This window comes from Gordionus sp. m RMFG-2023, chromosome 1 (genome assembly GCF_954871325.1).
Source record: "Gordionus sp. m RMFG-2023 chromosome 1, tfGorSpeb1-WG-v2, whole genome shotgun sequence".
In the NCBI taxonomy this organism is placed as follows: domain Eukaryota; kingdom Metazoa; phylum Nematomorpha; class Gordioida; order Chordodea; family Parachordodidae; genus Gordionus; species Gordionus sp. m RMFG-2023.
Window position 1 is genome coordinate 13213539 of NC_088775.1, and position 16241 is coordinate 13229779.

At 25.5% G+C, this 16241-nt stretch overlaps 2 protein-coding genes across 4 annotated transcripts in view; one reads left to right on the forward strand and one right to left on the reverse strand.

Annotated features, from left to right (window-relative positions):
- The window catches only part of LOC135922916 (uncharacterized), a 57690-nt gene extending 44730 nt beyond the window's left edge, over positions 1 to 12960 (reverse strand). Inside the window, exons 1-2 of one of the 3 annotated variants that reach the window (XM_065457443.1) lie at positions 6541 to 6622; positions 5851 to 5887 (exon numbers count right to left, since the gene is read on the reverse strand). The gene's annotated coding sequence lies outside the window, so the exon portion shown is untranslated. Of the gene's footprint in view, positions 1 to 5850; positions 5888 to 6540; positions 6623 to 12527; positions 12550 to 12838 lie in introns of those variants that run through there. The other 2 variants (XM_065457444.1, XM_065457445.1) reach the window with 2 other exon arrangements.
- The window catches only part of LOC135922918 (ADP-ribosylation factor-like protein 8B), a 79631-nt gene that overhangs the window by 6993 nt on the left and 56397 nt on the right, over positions 1 to 16241 (forward strand). The window lies entirely within an intron of this gene.

A 16241-nucleotide genomic window follows, 5' to 3' on the forward strand; every position in this document is an offset into this window, starting at 1 on the left:
ATGTCCATATTATGTGGAACCTTTAGAGTTGAAATAATATTCATAGGGATCCCCTCCCCCCACCCATTTAAGTTCAAGAAATCCCCAAAAAATTAATTTTAGATATGTTTTTTTATGTAATAAAATAAAGTTTTTTTTTCTTTTGGATCAATGTTTTAATTATTATATTGTCTCATATTTTATTTAACCATTCATAATAAGCCATTATTTTTTATGGCTTGAAAATAAAAAATATTTAATCTTTAAAAAATTTTAAAAATTTCAAAAAATCGTCTATTTTTTAAAAAAAGAAATTTAAAGACAGCTTTTATTATTTTAAATAATAAGGAGAACTAAATTTATAGTGGGTAAAGAAAGTAAATTTTAAAAAAAGTATTTACCGATTTTTTTTTACATAAATTTAATATCTAAAATAATAAAATTTTAATCAATATTCAAAATATAGGGCTTATAAAACAAAAAATAATATACAAGTTTTGTTTTATTTTCAAAAAATATTTTTATATTTTTGAAATTGATTTTTTGGATTTTGAAATATTGAAAATCTTTTATTTATTTTTTGTTAAAAGTTAATTTTTTTTTGTTTAATTCAAGACTTTTTGTTTTGATCTCCATCCCTAATTATTCAAATCTATTTGGTTATTTTTACCAAGATAATCTCTTAATTTTCTCTTTTCCTAAATTTCATTTTCTTATCAATATTAAATTTACGTTCTCTCTATCAACCCCCCATTTTTTTTAATTTCCCTTATTACCCAGTTTATTATACCCCGGGCTCCTCCAAAATTTATATCCCCCCCCCCTCTTCCCTCTTCCATACTTTATACTCTACCTATCCTCACCTCTTATACTCTTTCCATTAGTCTGATTTATCTCCTTATCATTCAAATATTGGATTATCAAATGCCCTTTTTATTCTACCCCATCGCCCTCTTAGATATAAATTAATTTTACTGCTAGAATTACACCAAATATAGTAATCATCTCTAGACCTTTTACAAGCCATATAGCCATTTCCGATCAAAAATCATCAGTTTTTTTATTATATAGTTTAGATCACGAGTAAACAAATTTCATATATTTTCAATTAATCAAAAATATTAAAATTTGACTACTCAGTTTTGTGAAGTAGATTAGGAACAAACATGAAAGACCCACCCTGCTGACTGTATTGATTAAAACATTTTTATGGTTAGTTAGTGATAGATGAGCATAAAAAATATTAATTTGAAAGTAAAAGATAATCAATTATAATTATAACTAAATGAAATTTTTAAAAAAATGTAAAATAATAAATAAAATAATTTTAATATGAAAATTAAGTATGAATTATTTTCATTAGATAATTATTGCTTCTCTAGACATCTTTTAAACATCTCTGACATATTATAATGATTGAATAATTATGTAAAATATATATACTAATATAAAAAATATCTAAATTTATATAGAAGCAAAGTAAAAATCGATATAACTGTTAAAACTTAATATTTTATTCAAATTTTGGTTTGCGCAAAGATAACATTAATCCATTTAATACTAACTCTTATAATTTTTTGACAATGCCAATTGACACTCTTTTCATCCCATTTCCCCATTAATTTCTTAGAAATTATAAGTTCCCGACCATACCTAGAATTTTTGTTTTAAAATGCTCAATATTTTCTTTGTACTTCCTATCTCTAAAAACAATATTATAAACATCTTCTAATTTTTAAGAGTATTTAAACAGAGGTTCTAATAATTTACAGTTCCAAGAGTATTTCTGCATGCATAAAGTAAAGCAACTAAATCTTCCTCTTTTTTATATCTAGGCGGGGCTTAAATGATCTTATCAATCGCCATTCCTTTCTTTTGTTGTGATTAAATGCCATGTATTAGTTGAATTCCATTTGTTTTGACAAAAATTATTAGATTTAATCAATTAAATTGCGGCCCGCTAACAGAAATTATCACTTTTGTTCTGGATCTTGAATAAATTGAAGTTAAAACTTTAACTTTCTACTTTTGAACTATTATCCAAATTATTTCTGACCACCGGCTATTGGTATCTATTAATAATAATAATCAATAGCTACCCTTTAAATGGCTCAGCATAATGTATATGTAATCGATGACATCCTTTTTCTGGTTTTGGTCAACCTATTTGAATGATTGTTGATGTATTATGTTGCATTTCAATCGTCATAAATCTTCACTCTCTTTGCTTATATTTGGCCACACCATACTATGAATTTTCATTTTAATTATCTTCAGGATCCCCCTATGTAACAAGGCTAATACTCGTGATCGCTCTTGTTGAGGAAATTTCTGTCCTCCCCATTAAGCCTTCCTTATCCATAGTAATTCCTTTTCTTTTCATAAAATTCTATCAGACCTATATCATATCCTCTTGGAAAGGCCAATAACCATTTTTGGTTTACCTATATTTTCTATTATAAATATAACCTTAATAAGTTTTATTTTCAATCTCATATTTAATGAGGAGTAATTTCCGACTCCTTGTATTGATTCTAGGCCTTTTATTTTTGAATGTTTAAACCCGTGAAAATCTGGATAACCTGTCTAAGGCGCCTATTCGAGTGGTAGGTAAGTTTATATTAGTTAATCTGCCAATAGAAATACCCATCTCTGAATTCTCACTTTTGAAGTTATTGGTTTTTGGGGGGATTTGAACTGACATCACAAGTTTATGATCGATTTGTTATATAAATTTTTATCATGCATGTACTTTCTGAAATTTATCGCCTTAAAAATGATTGCTGCTCCCTGCTCTGTAATTTATGAAAATACGCCTCATAATTCACCAGTGGGGAAAAAATTCATAGGATTAGATCTATAAGTATATGAGCATTTCTTATTAATTGCTTTATTTTCTCAAAAGAATTATGATAATTTATTGTGCACATTGGATATTTTTTTTTAATCGTTTATAATGACTTGGCCATATTAGCAATTTTAATAATATGTTGCTCAATCTAAAAATGGATCAATTGTTTTGCTTTTCTTGTAGGTTAATCTTTGCAATGGCTTATATATTTTTGGATGTTTTCGTGATCCCATTTTTAAATATAAATATTCAACATTTTGTTGGGAAAAGGCAAATTTTAAGCGCTTAAACTAGATTACATTATATCCAGACGCTTTAACACTTTTTCCAACATGATTAACACTATCCTTTCAAGTTACTATGAGATTATCTAGATAACCGATATATTTTTTGATTCTTCCGACATATAGTAAATATGCCTATGATAGATCGAGTATATAAAATCCTTGAAGGCAACAAAGACTATTGCTAGGAAAATTTTTATTATAGGCGAATCCTTCCTGAAATAAAAAAACCCCAATTCAAAATTCTATGAGAAATATTATGAGTCTTTCTTTGGAACACTACCCTATCGCTCTTAGTTCCCTATAATACTATAGCCTTTTATTTTTCTTGTTTGCTCATCCTATTAGATTGTGCACTCTCTCAATAACAATATAAACATGTATAATTTATATTATGTATCTCGACATTAGATTTGATTTAAACACATATAAATTTTTTATAATTTTAGATAATTTATAATTCATCACAAAAATAGTTTTGTATTATTTAATTATATTTTTCCTTCTCCAATTCCAGAAAATTTTATATAAAATGTTCTTGTTATAAATATTTAAGGTATTTTTTATTTAGTTATACAATATTAACATAGATGAAATTATGTAATCATATTATATACAAAATAGACAACAATAAAGTTGAAGAAGTTATGAAAATAATATAAATGATGATAATCATGGAGATCATGTATATCAAATATTTTAAAATCAAAAGCTTAAAGTTTGTAGTTGATCATTTTCTAAATACGTTGATCCATGATTGACTCCAAGTTCTTCTTATAGGTTTTATCTACAACAATTACCACTCGTACATCTTGGAATGCATTAATAGTATTCCGGGCTCGAATTATGGGTAAATAAAAATGTTCAGATTAGCAATCACTTTTTGTGAATATCATTTTAAGCTAATAAAAAATATCCACCTTAATCCTCCCCCCACTCCCTGACCCCCCAAAATGTATGCATATATCTTAAACAATAATTTGAAAGAAAGAATGTAAAAGTTGATATTTTTCTATAAAATTATTCATCATAATTTATACATTTTTGGAAAAAAGCATTTATATATAAAAAAAAGTTAACCAAAAATGTTTTTTAAGAAGCCAAAGATAAGTCTTAAGACAAAAGTGAAATATATTATAATTATTAATAACAGATCCATAAAATAATAATGTATATAATTTTTTATAAAGTTAGTAATTTTAATTTATTTATCTTAATAAAAGTAAAATATAATTATAAAACTATTGATAAAATTAAATCATAAATTAAATAAAAAATTAAATCATAAATTAAATAAAAAATTAAAGCACAATACAAACAGTGGAATATTATATGTCGTAGATTTACAGTATATCTAATTTTATCAATAATCATATGACAATCAAGTAATTTTAACCAATATAGCGAATTATATATTTTACAGAAAACTATAAAATATTGATAAGGACATCAGAAAATATCTTTTAAAGACATTGTGGAATAAATAATATGAAGATTAATTTTTAATATTTAATTTAAATAAATAGATGACGTTAAATAATTGAATGCAAATTGTTGCTATATTTATTATCAAGAGCATTGATTAGTAAAATTTGTTAAAATATTAACTGTAATATATTTTCTAACTGTCAAATATGTCTGTAAAAGTGGAATTTTACCTAGTATTTCGTAACTAATTCTATATATTAGATGAATATCAACTATATGTCTACTTACTTTTTATAAATAAATTTATTATACTTGTTTGGAATAAATTATTACCATGCTTTTATACTAATGTATATATAGGTTATTTACTAAATTTATATATACAAATAAAAATATATTTCATTGTTCCAGGCTTATTTTTTTTATTAAAATTAACCTCCTATCTTGTAAAAATATTTTATGACTATATATAGACTTCGGTAACCCGGCCGAAGGCCGGTTAAAAGCGGGCCGAAGGGCCACCCAAATGGGGTCTGTGGGCGAAGACCCCAGTAATTTTTTAATCACCCCCCTTAGGAAAATCCTGGCTACGCCTATGATAACACTAATATAATTACACACATTATGAATATAATAAATAATAGATTAATTAATCTATAATGAAATTAAAAAAAATAATTATCTTGAATTTATTATATATATAATCATTTAAAAATATATGCTATATATTTTAAATTGAATTTAATAAATGTTTAATGTTTTAACATATTTAATCTTATTTACCAACTCCTAACTTTGAAAATATATATCTTTAATTATTTTAGGAACAATGACATGGAACAGAGACGGATTTTTTATTATATATAATGAAACAAGAAATTTATATTATGTGATTATTTTTTAAATCTTTATAAAAATATTTTGTTTGGTATTGTGAAACTCTTTAAACTGAAAAATATATAATTTAATGAGATGGAGTAAGCTTTTCTTTTGTTAAAAATTTTTGCATAATATAATTGATAAATAGATATCTTTGGACAAAAATAATATGAGAAGGTTAAAAGATTAGAAAAGTACGTAAAGTATATATAAATAACCATATTAAAAAAAAGTATCTTAATACATTAAGTTATTACTTATAATTAGGTTTAGACGTATCCTAAAAAATACTTATTCTATTAATGAACAGATATCATTTAACCTTTGTAAATGGCATTTTTGGTAAATATGTGTCACTTTTAATAAAATGAATAATCAATCTAAATTACTAAATTCTATATCATTGATAAATTTTTATCAAATTTTTACTAATGAACTTGGTCATTTGGCCTAACCCAGGTCCGCACTAAAGATTTTATTTTTTTAAAAAAAAGATTATGAATAATGTTTGTTAATAAGAGGCTTAACAGAAACCCTCGCAAAGAGAGGGTCAAATTTTCATAGATATAAGGACCTCGAGAAAATGGCTAACTCAATATTTTAAGTGAAAAAATAAGCCTGAAGATTTTTGTTATAGATGGCCCAAAAGCGATATTTTGAAATTTAGGCAGTATTTTTATGGCTGAAGTATTGAGTTAGTCTTTTTAAAAATCGGCTCAAATCAAGCCGTTTCACAACGCTAATTCCTATGAAAATTTTAAAAATCGAAAAATTGATAAAAAGGGAAATATTTTTATCAAATATACATATATCCAGTTCTTTATATTGTAAATTTTTCTATTATTATTTATAGTGACATTTGGGGGAAGGGGGATAGCTTTAATATTTACAAAAACAGGTCATTTTCAATGAGGAAACGCCACTCGTCCCCCACCTATAACTATTACGTTATAATCATTCTGACTAATAATTTTTTTACAAATAATAGTTATTTTCAGAACTAAGTTATTCAAAGGAAATTAGATACTTTAAAAAAAACTTTAACTGCACTAGTTACGAAGAACTTATTTAAAATAATAAATTAATTTACTAATTTCAATAAATTACTGCATTATCTACCTATTTAAAACATTGTCCAATTTGAATGCGGAAAAAATTACTAACCATTTTAATCATAAATCTGTGTACCAGCTTGATTTAATTGACGATCTCTTTAACGCTCATATTATACAACTCATATTAATTTCTACTTTATAATTTATACGTTTTTAAATTATATTTATGATATTTAAAAAAAATGCCAATAAATCAATAGACAAATATTATATATTATCATAAAATTCACTTTTAAATACTTTTTTTTAAAAAAAATTTGCAAAATATTGTTTTTAAAAACTTTTCGTGTTGAAAGATTTTTTTTACGTATAAAAATGAATAAATTATTTATGTATAATGCTTATTTTTGGAAAGAAACTTTTTTAATTTTGAAAATGTAACATTTAAAATAACAAACTTCTTGCAAAGAAAAAAAACAACACCATTTTGCAAGCACAGTGATTAATTAAAATGCTATTATCTTGGGTTGTCACAGGAAAAATAAGGACTTTAATTTCAGGAAAGTCAGATTTAAGTGAAAACTTCACCCGTGATAGAATTTAATTTTATATGTATATAGGCAGAAACGAATCTTAGATGGGTGGACTGAAAGCTACCCCACACCACGGGACAGGTCTAACACTGCCTCACTTTCTTGTGTTTTTGTTTAATATTAAACAAGTCTCAAAAACAATTACAAATATAAAAACATCTATATGGCGTTATATAATTTATTCTATATTTGTTTCTTTTTATTCGATTCGAATTTACGAATATAAAAATATAACAAATTTTTGGGTTCTAAGATTTTCTAATTCTCTAATTATAAAAGTTTAACAGGAAATTTATCTATTAATTAATGCGATTGTATTAGATTATATTAGATATGCAAACAAAATGTATGCACTTTTCTCAAATATAACTGAAAAAAAAACTTAATTATAAAACTAGGCCTCACAATATTTTTAGAAGCCTTAAAAATCCCCTTCTAACCACAAAACATTTTGAGCCCCCCAAGAGTCTCCAAGATCAGAATCCTAGAAAGGGGTTCGCCTGACTTGTCTCACTAGTGTATATGGCTAGTACGCTCTTGTTCTAATAAGCCTGGTAAAAAAATTCAGTATGGAGAGACAATGCTAAAGTGAGAATTTCGAAACAGAGATTAAGAAAGATAAAAATCATGGCTAAGAATGAATAACATTAGGTTGATAGATAAGAAGAAGCTCATGGGGTCATTATCAAGAAATTTAATGTAAAAGAGGTGAGAAGTGTATGATATATCGGATGAATAGGCAATGCAAAATAAATGGGAAAATATTATAGAGGTATTTATCAAGTGAGAATGTAATAAAGAGTAAAAAGATACTAGAAGATAGTTTGGATATACTATGTATTGATTGATGGGTAGAACATTTCTCGTTAAGAGTTTGTAGATAATCATGAAGCATGTAGTGGTCGCTCTTAGAAAAAATTATGGGGAAGTGATTATAAACAGATTGACTCCAATGAAGGGATCAAAGCTTTAATAAAATACAGAATAAAGACTTAGAAATATGATAAGCAGAATAGTCGAGACCGGTGTGATGTTTTACTACGAATATAGGGGTATATAATATATTATTCACAATTCCGAGATAAATTAACATATCGGGTTATGGTAACCATTAGGACAATAAATTGAAATGCCAATCAATCATTTCAATTTCATACTTGACCTCTTCTCTCTGCATACTGGGAAAAAAATATCTTATAAATAAAATAATGGCCTGAAAAATTCTTAGATTGTCCAAAATAATTTGACGGAGCCCTCAGGAATAAATCAATATACTTAACAAAGCTCACAAGAAACAATCAAAGTAATATTATGAAAATATTATGACAATTACTAAAAATAAAATTAGGAGGAGTTTATTATGAATGCAATAAATTCTAGATAGATTAATGGCAAAATTTGGGTAGAGCACCGATCAATGATAGGACCTTCTGTTCTAATGGGTGTAAGGAAAGGTGTTGGTATGAAACAACATTAAGGATATTAAACGAGTATATAAAGAGACTAGTAATTGTATTTCTAATAAAATGCAAGTGTTGGTGAATAGACAGTGACTAAATGGTTTAGCTCTAAAAGAAAAATAGTACTGGTTTGAGGATGGAGATGTATAAACATTTTGTATACAATATAAACGTAAAGGTGTCTGTGGGTATTCATGCAAGTGAGACATTTTCATTGAGACAGTAATGTTAAAACTTTGTAGCTGGTTACAGATTATTTAAGTTTCATTTTTTTAGTTACAGTTATTTTTAAAAATGTTTATTTACACACTAATGTTATATAAAATTTCATATAATTTCAGTGGCATAGCCAAAATTAATAAGCAGGAGGGGGGGGGGGGGGGTTAAAATTTTTTTGGTTCGCCCTCAACCCCAATTTTGCCGGCCTTCGGCCGGGTTTCTCCTATAAAATTTATATATATATTATTAATTTTTCGGTTGACTTTATATAATATCCGTTAAAGGAAAAAATTAATAATTACAAGATTTTGGCCAACCTTAAGATTAAAAAACTGACAGCATTTATTCAGTCAATTTTATCTATATTTAGATCATAATTATATATCAATTTAATCCGGTTGGTAGGACGTACAAACAAAAAAAAATTTCAAATAGTTATCCTGCTAAAATGGAAAATATAAAAAACTCTAGCGTGCGTTAATATTTAATGCATGACTGGTACTTTCAATTCCTAACTCAAATATGAGAGCCACAAACGAAACTGAGTTATAAATAAAATGAAAACGATTACGTCACGCTTATGCGTTAAGTGAGCTGCACTTTTGGAAGCACTAACTTATGCTAAACCATTAAATAGGGTTTATTAGTATTTTATTGTTTATTCTGTTTGGTTAGCTGTTTTAAAGAGGGAAAAAAAATTTTGTAATAAAAAATTGTCAAAATTAGCATCATGCCAGAACGGAGAATATAAAGTTCTAACTATCTGGTTTGCGTTAATATCTAGTGTCTTATTAATTCTTTAATCAGTTTCGCCATCATTAAATAATTAATCGAATCAAAAATTGACTATGATATCACATCTTAAGGGTAAAATTAGCCATCTGGAAGTATTATTTTAGAAATTTATATCAATAATTAGTGAGTATTTCATACTTCTTAATTGCTTCAACCTGTTTGGTAGATTGTTTAAGGAAAAATATTTTGGATTGGCATAATGCTAGAAGGAAAATTATAAAAGAAAAGAAAAATATGTAATGCATGATTAGTACTTACTAGTTTATCGATTAGTTTTTTTCAGTCAATAAATAAAAACCAGTTATAAGCGAAATAGAAATTACGGCACGTCTTAGGCGGAATCTTAAATATCGAATTTTAAATTACGATTCAAAAATCAATTTCGTCTGAATATATTAAGATTTCTCTTTCCCCGATTCAAAATATTTTTGAATCTTATGATCTTCGTAGATGTTATTTTTTTTAGATATATACCAGTCTTATAAGCCATTTTTTTAAGGAAGTCAGGGTAATCCGAGGATTTATTTTCGATTCAAACCCGCATTATTTATACCAAATTGCTAAATGGGGCGAATCAAACCCATATAACTTTTATGAACCGGTTTCTCGATTGTGTTATAATTTATGTTCTATATATTATAATTTAAAATTCATTTATGATTGATATTTTACTTTTCCCTTAAAGAGTTTTTTTAAAATATTAATTTCATAACGAGAAAATACTGGTGGCTAATCTAATATTTGCTAAAATTTTGTTTTGACACAAATTAAAATTAAATACCTATTAATCAATATATAAATACTTTTCCGAAGTATAATATTAGGGGAAATCGGAAAGTGAGCATGTTTTTGAACTTAACAGATATAAAAAGATTGTTTTTAATCAAATAAATTTAGCACAATTCTAACATAATGTTGCAATATAAGCAGTATTGATTGGCCATATGAAGTTGCAATATAGCCAGTATTGAGTGCCAGCACTATATTTGTTAAAATATTTATCGCTAATAATATGAAGTATATAGATATAGATTTTATTGATATGCTAAAATAATTTATGGTACATATATTTATAAATAATAATTAGTGTTGTTAAAAAGTCCAGTCTATTTGTAAAAAACGGCCAGATTAAGTTTATAGGCAAAATAATAATATGAAAGCCTAGAGATTTGGCAAATAGAGGTCCAAACATTTCTGCCTATATGAACAAAATCTCCAGGCTTACAAAATATTATTTTAGCTAAAATCTTAATAGGGCCTTTTTAAAAATTGACACTCGGGCTTTTTAGCTCAGTCAACCTGATGTTCAGATTTTATTTTAAATTTTAAAAACGATAATGTAATTGCTAATAAAGATGTAGCCAGTAACCAAGAAAGAGGTAGGAGATAAAATGTTGTCACATTTATTAGGTCGCACTAGTAAATAACATATATTTTTTAAATCTATTGTTCCACTAATTTTTTATCAATTTTTTCGACTTCGCCCGTTATTAAGTTGATAATTCTGCCATGTCTCGCTTAGATATATCTTGGTCAATTCTTTTTCACCAACGATTGAAATTTGTATCGCCGCGATCAAGGTAAAGCGCGAGTTTTTAAAATATTTTACTATTAATGTTAAATAAAAATTTTAAAGCTTCAAATTTTTAAGAAATATATTATCTAATATTTTGGTTATTATTTATGTTATTTATTGGTGCAATTAAACATTTATTATTGTTATATTTATTTTCAATGTATTCACTTCATTCAAATTCCCTTAATTAAAATTTATATATCACAAAATTATTTTGGATAATAAAAAAAATTAAATAAAAAATGATAAAAATAGTTTAAAAGTTAAAATATAACCAATCATTTTTGAAATGTCCCCGCTGCTACATACTTTAAAAAAATGTAACGAGCAATTATAGCTAGTTACTTTTAAAAATACCATTTTGGCAAAATGATATATTAACAACAATTTTAATAATGTAGGTAATCAATGATCATCGATATCTTATGATGTTGGTTAGTGTGCTCCGATGTATAAGCGCATAATAGATATATATAATGATGATGGTAAATAGGGAGAAAATTGTTAGGTAATAAAATTTTAATAATTATCTATATTCAATTCCTTTATTTTTTTTAAATTAATCCATCTGAGAGGTTTAGCAAAATTCTAAGAAGGTAAGGATAAATATTCTATTCCCCTTTTATTATTCAGGATTTTATTTTATCAATGCTGACATATCCCATTTCCTTTACTACCTTGAATTTACCTAAGGCTTCGTCTATATATAATTTAAAATTCATTCAATATAACCTTTACGTTATTAAATAAATATTGTCATAAACTGTTTCCAAACATAAAAATGATAATTAAAGGTTACAAATCAGATGCTTCCTTATTTTTTAATTTGAGGAGAGGGCTTAAAAGCTTAATATTACTATGAAATGGAAGATTAAATTTATACCACCTTCTCTCCTTTTGTTGGAAGTCCTGAGTGCTGATAAATGTTTCAACAACTTTAAACTCATTTTATAAATAACTAAGGGGGCTCAAATGAAAAATATACGGGGTATGGCTGGATATCTTTTATTTTAGGTGATGCTAAGGCAACCCTTTTACCCCCTCCGCTTTGATGCCAATGTTATAAATAGACACTTTAATTACTTTAAAACCTGATGTAAAAGGGCAAATGGGATAGATTTTCAGTGTAAAATATTTTCTTGAAAATTGTTAAAATTTAGTACAGCACAATTTTAGCAAAAGAAAATTGAATTAATTTGTTTGATTTCACCCAAGACTCCTATATGGATTTAGTTTAATATTTATTATGATTGTTTTATTTTGGTTATAATTTTGAACAATAGTCCTCTTTAAAAGGTGTTACCTTTATAAAATATGTAGAAATTTGATTAATACTTCTCTATAGGACTATGTGCCCCTCCCCCTTCACCATTTGACAGTTTTCCAAAACATTTATAAAAATTATTACATTAAACCTCTTCCTCGAATTCTTTCTCCCAAAAAGTGGGTACACTATTATTATAAAAAATATTTTATTTTTTTAAAAAGAACAAGGTTTTTTAAAATGATTACAATCTAAATTTTTATCCTAAATAATAATTAAAATGTAAACAGATCAAAGGCTTTTAAAATTGGGCCTAAAATAACCTCTCTAATAAAATTTTATAGGAAAAAAGTCAGCCTAAAGTCCCAAACCATTCCCTCATTAAAAAAACATACTGGATGTTCCTATACACCTTAGTTTAAATAAAGGATGCAATATTATTATAAGTGTCATACCTGATAATTGTCTCATTAATTATAAGAATATAAAATATTCATGTCAATTCGGCTATTTTCTTATAATTATAATACAGATAATTTTATAGATTATGAATTATGATCATATCATTTATATTTAAAAAAAACCTATATTTAAAAATAAATATTTCATTAAAAAAACGAATTTCATCTTTGTTTTTGTTCCTCTAAAATAAAAAAATTTATTGTTTTTTTTAAAAAAAATTCATAATATTATATATATATTTTTTTATTAATTAAAAAAAAAAATTTTTTTTTATTAAAATTTAAAAATAAAATCAATACGTTATATTATAAAAAATGTATAAAAGTTTTTAACATTTAATGTATTCTTTAAAAAAATAGGAAAGCAGAGAAAGGAAGATATGGTACGATATTGGTATATATATACGAGAGAAGAGATTAAAGATTATCTTTAAAAACATTATACTTATTTTTTAACTCGTTTATAAATATTAAAGCAAAAAAAAATTAGATTTGTACTAAGAAAAAATCACAAATTTTATAATAAACATATTATATATAGTAATAGTAAAACATGATATCATATATATGCAATAATTTCCATGTTAGTAGCATAAACATCCCATGAAAGTAGGTCGACACCTAGAAGAGTAAGTTTGCTAAGTGGAAAAGCGTTCTCAGAATGCCTTATTTTTTTTACTCTAACAAATTTATAAAATATTCATTAAAGAAATTTATATCTTGATCCAATTTTTATGTTTACTGTAGGTCCCTTCAAATTCCCCCCCCCCTCCCTTCTTTCCTACCCAAAACACGAGTAACGAATATATTCTTTGTGTTGACAAATTGTAAGAAAAAAATTAATTTGGACCCGTAAGGATAAATAAAATATTTTTTTTTAAAAAAATCCTCACTTTATATGGTACTTCAAAAGATGATTAATTAATTGTATTTTTCGATCCATATTACACAAACCACATTTATCATATAATTTTCGGTATTTAAAAAGTAAAAAAAATGTCAAAAATTAATTTAAAGAATATAGAATTATCGGGGAAAAAAAGAAGAATCAATTGAGTTACAACATCTAAAAAAATGATATTTTGATATAAAAAATTATCTTTTAGCATGAAATAATGAAAGAAAAGCCGATAAAAAGAATTTGAATATTTTAATTAGTAAAAGTTCGGAACATAAAAAATAGAAGATAAGATATGATATAATATAAATTCAATTTAGTTGTGCTCACAAAAATGTTTTCATAAGGGTTTTTACAAAAATGTAAATATTTTAGAGGTCTTAAAATTTATGCACGGATCTCATTTGCCCCTATCTAGTGCCACTATAAATCTTAGGCCTGCCTGTCAATATTATTTTGTACTCAAAAAAGAATTTTCAGAAACATTTGTGCTAGTTGATAGTTTAACACACGTCTGTTTGAGTTGATAAATGGTAATAAATTTTCACAAACAAAATAAACGGGACTTTTCAAATATTTTGAAATTTCAGTGTAAGATATGGTCAAATGTTCCTATATCCAATTTTTTTTAAAATTTATAGCAATTTTGAGAATAATTTTAGAAAAAGAAATATTGAAGCGAAAATAAAAGTGACCCTAAGTAAAAAAAGTTTCATATCTCATATCAATCCTTGTCCATCCAATACCTAATTTGATAAAATCGAGTAGACCACTAACCAAGGTTTAAAGCTCAAATTTTTGGTAAAATATTGTTTGCTTTGCATTAGTTTGATTTTACCAATGAGATCGTATAAAGTATCCTTCTATAGGTAGCCATCCCATATTGTTGTGCTAATCCTATTTCTAATATTCTAGTCAAAATAAATAGATATACTTTCAAGCTCTATTTTTCATGGGATTCAGGAGGTTTTTTTTCTTAAGGATTGCCATATTAAAATTAAGCAATTATAATCAATCATTACAATTGTCAATTGAATCTATTCCAAAAATGACATTTAGATATTTTTAAAAAAAAAACAAGGTGACGATAGGTTAAATAACAAAAATTATAAAATTGTAAAAACCAATAAATCATTTTTTCAAAAATTTTTTTTAAATATTTGTTAACGGTGGAGGAAATTTGTAATAGATGGAACTTTTCCCATTCCATTAAATTTTAATAATTTTGACCTGCACATAGGAGCGTTTTTATCAAATAAAAAAAATTTATATCTTTATTTTTTTTTAAAATATATCAGTTTATAATTGAATTAGGTGGAAAATTTACCAATCGATATATAGATAAATGAACATAAATATTAAGATTAAAATTAAAATTAATTTAAAAATTTAAACCTACTTCAAAATTATGTATATATTAGTTCAAATCAATCATTTTTTTTAAATAGGAGAAGGGGGATTAGCAATTTCTATAAACAATATAATAAATATTAGATTTTTTTGTTAAATCAAGGTTGGCGAAGTTTTTAAAGGATTAAAATTTGAAATTTAAATTAATAAAACTTAACAAAAAAAATATATTGGAAATTCAACCCCATATTATTTTTATTTGTTAAATTGTATTTTTAAATTCGTTGAAAAGATCTGATTATCGGATCGTATAGAAATCAGGGGTTACACTGGCTCTTCTCTAATTTAGACCTTCTTAAATTTGTTTGGGTTGTACTGAACACTCTTTTACCTCTCTCGGAGATTGACTGATAGAGATTTTATCGCTTTGGTATTTGATGATATATTTTTATATCTAATATAGCCATAAAAGGGGGTCGATCTCACTTTTATTTAGACTGTAGGTAAAGTAGGAAAATCGGTTTAGTTTTACAAAAAAAATATGAGTTCACGGTTGAAGCTGAAGTTAATATGGAAATTAATAATATTTATTCAGTTTGAACCTTTAAAAACTGCTCCCAATATTTTCCCATAAAACATTAATTTTCATGTAAAGAAAAGTACATTTTAAAAAATATTTGTCATCACTAATCCCTAGAAAATTGAATTAAAATATTTTCAAAATTCCCTTCTGTCAAATTATATCTTGGAAGGGAAAGAATATTTTATATTGTTGAGAAGACTTCTTTCTATAATAATTTAAGTCGTTTTTTTCAAAGCTGTTTCTTAGGAACGTTCCCAGCAATTTTTCTTATTTTTTCCAAGCAAAGTATAGGATAGTAATTAGTTGAATTATTGTTTTTTGCATAATAAAATATTTTAAAAAAATTTGCATGCGACAAGACACTCAGTCGCCATTTAATCGTTCTTCTAAAAATAAAAACTAAACGAATAATTTATAAAGAACATTAGGCTTCTTGTATCGTTTAAATTTTTTTTAAAATATTTTATTATGCAAAAAATAATAATTCAGCAAATTACCATCCTACTTTGTAAAATTGCTGAAAACGAGTGATAGGAAATCCTAGACTAATCTTAACCCATATCAAA